Genomic DNA, 2,842 nt, shown 5'->3' on the forward strand with positions numbered 1-2,842 from the left:
AGGACTAAGAAAAGATGAGAATGGAAATACATATCAAATAAAAGAGTTATACAAGGGAATCTATGCTTTCCATGTAAGTCAGTCCCTTTCTGCCATCTATTTTTTGCTATTTCAAAGTCAGTCAATCACTAAGGTTTTATAAAGTGCTTCCTTTATGTTTGGCACTGCATGAGGCATTGGAGATACAGAAAAGGTATTACCACCTGCCCTAGCCTCAAAGAACTCACATTCTAATGGAGGAGAAAATAGCAAAAAGCTATGCATATTCAAATAAACAAAAATACAGAATAGAGCTCCCTTTGGCAGCACATACACTAAAATTTGAATGATACAGATAAGATTATCATGGCCTCTGCACAAGTATGACATGCAAATTCATGAAGTGTTCTGTATTTAAAAAAAAAGAAAAAAGAAATAAATACAAATAGATGTAAAGTAATCTCTGAAGGAAGGCATTGGTAGCAAGGGAAAGGGCTTTCTTCATAAAGCAAGATTTACATTGAATCTTCAAGGAAACCAGGAGGTAGAGGTGAGGACCTTCAGTACAAATGATAAGAGTTGGAGGATGATGTGTTTTGTGTGAGAAAGAACAAGCCCAGTGTAACTGGATTATAGAATTAAAAAAGAAAGTAAAATTAGAGATCCCTGGCAAGGGAGAAGTGGCTAGGTTATGATGGGCCTTCACTGCCAAACAAAGGGCTTTGTATTTGATCCTGGCATTTAAGTAAATAGAGTTTAGGGAGTAGAGGGGTGACATGGACCGATTTCATTTTTTAAAAAAGTCCTTTTGACAGCTGAATGGAAGATGGATTGGAGTAGGGAGAGATTTGAATCAGGGAGGCCTGTCTAGGTGTAAGATGATGAAAGTCTACACCAGGGTGATAGCCAGAAGATTGGAGAGAAAATAGTATTATATTAAAGATGATGTGAAGAAAAAATATTGCAAACCTTGGAAATAGATTGAATATGTGAAGTAAGACTGAGTTTTTTAAGTCCAACTGACAAGAAAGATGTTAGTGACCTTAAAATAAATTGGGGTGTGGAAGGAGTAATAGGAAATTCAGAAGAGTGAATGTTTGTGAGGAAAGATGAGTTCCATTTTGCATATACCATATAGTACAGGGTCTAGTATTCAAACATGGTGGAAGCATCTTGAACTCATTTATACAGACTGATTTTACAAAATAATAAAATTTCTTATACCATTCTATTGATGTGTGATTTCATCAATACAGCTACTCCCTCCATCCCTGCCTGCTCATCCTGTAGGACATATCCCCACCCTCCCATAAATACAGTATAAGGGTTTGTGGTACCTTCTATATCTAGAACCATGGACCTACTTTGTGTCATAATAATAGCAAGTTTTATATAGTTCTATAAGGTTTTCAAAACACTTGAAAAATATTACCTCATTTTATCCTGACTGCTCTGTGAGATAGGTCTTATTATTATTCCCACCAAGTCATTTGAGATAGACATTAGTTAAGGGCCACAGATAGTTAATCAGTATGTAAGGTGGAATTTGAACACAGCATTTCCTGACTTGAGGTCCAATGCTCTATCCACTTAGCCACCTAGGTACCTTATGTCTCAAAAGAAATTCCATAATTTCAGCCAGGTCTCAAGACATTAACTGAGGGTCTTTTAACTAGTGACAGGGAGCACAGGAGTTGATAAGTTGATAGAGTATCTAATATAGTTTATCTTTAATTTATTTTTAATTTGAGATTAGAGTAGTATTGGGTATGTCAATGCACGCACATTAACTTATTTTTCCATTTTTTATAATGTGTGTCTCTATGTCTCTAAGGCCATGGTCCTCTTACAAATTTATGGGTAGATTTCAATTTTTAATATTAGATGGAGCTTTCATACTCAAGAATTTCTACTTTGATGAGGATACAGACTTCTGATATAAATAGAAATACATATACAGTCCCATATATATATATTACAAATGCATATATACATAAATTATATATGCATATATTGATATATGTAATAAGACCTAGGAAAGTATAAAGTATACAGGTTTCATGCAGCTAATCAAAACTCAATATCTCTAGATATCTGTTTTTCTTCATATATATGTGTGTATATATATATATATAAATATACACATTGTAGAACTGGCATGTGCCTTCATCAATGTGTAAACACTAGATATGGGAATTCCAGGCACTGATACAAAGTGGAAATCATTGAGAATACATAATCATAAAGAACTTCCTGAGGTTCAAAGAACGTATGGATTTCATAATGGGCATACGATTACTAATTGTCAGAACTGAAATTTGACTCAAATTTTGTGGACTCCCCATTTAGTGCTTTCTATAATTCATGAACACATAAATAAATGTGTTCATATTAACCAGTAAGAATTTCTTTAAATGTTCAAATGTATCCCTGTGTTACAAAAAACAAGAACAGGGAAGCCAAAGCACTGAATGATATTTTTTCCTGTCTCCTAATGTGTGAAATATGATCCCCATGGAAGATTACTTGGAATATGGATCAGCCCAGCAATGTGATGGTGAGACTCTGTATTATGAGTCCTGGCCAAGGTTCTTTTTCATTAGCCACTTCAAGAAAGTCAGAAATGATTTTCTTAACAGTTCACAGTAACAAAAGCTCCCATTTCAATTGAGAAAGTTTTCCTCACAGTAACTAAAAGAGGCAGATACAGTAAGAATTATTCTGCCAGCAAAAATAAATAAATAAATAAATAAAAACCCAAACTCAGTTATCTGACCATAGTCACAGAAGTAGGAAATAGCAGAACCAAAGTATTAATTCAAGCCAAACTCTTGTGATACTAAGTCCCATGCTCATTTCATTT

General features: G+C 34.3%; 1 non-coding gene across 1 annotated transcript; it reads left to right on the top strand.

Annotated features, from left to right (window-relative positions):
• The first annotated feature begins 290 nt into the window (after nt 1-290).
• LOC130457685 (U6 spliceosomal RNA) lies at nt 291-397 on the top strand. Its single transcript, XR_008916977.1, has one exon. It is a non-coding gene; the product is annotated as a U6 spliceosomal RNA (small nuclear RNA).
• Nucleotides 398-2,842: the final 2,445 nt, after the last annotated feature.

Source organism: Monodelphis domestica, chromosome 2 (assembly GCF_027887165.1).
Source record: "Monodelphis domestica isolate mMonDom1 chromosome 2, mMonDom1.pri, whole genome shotgun sequence".
Lineage (NCBI taxonomy): Eukaryota > Metazoa > Chordata > Mammalia > Didelphimorphia > Didelphidae > Monodelphis > Monodelphis domestica.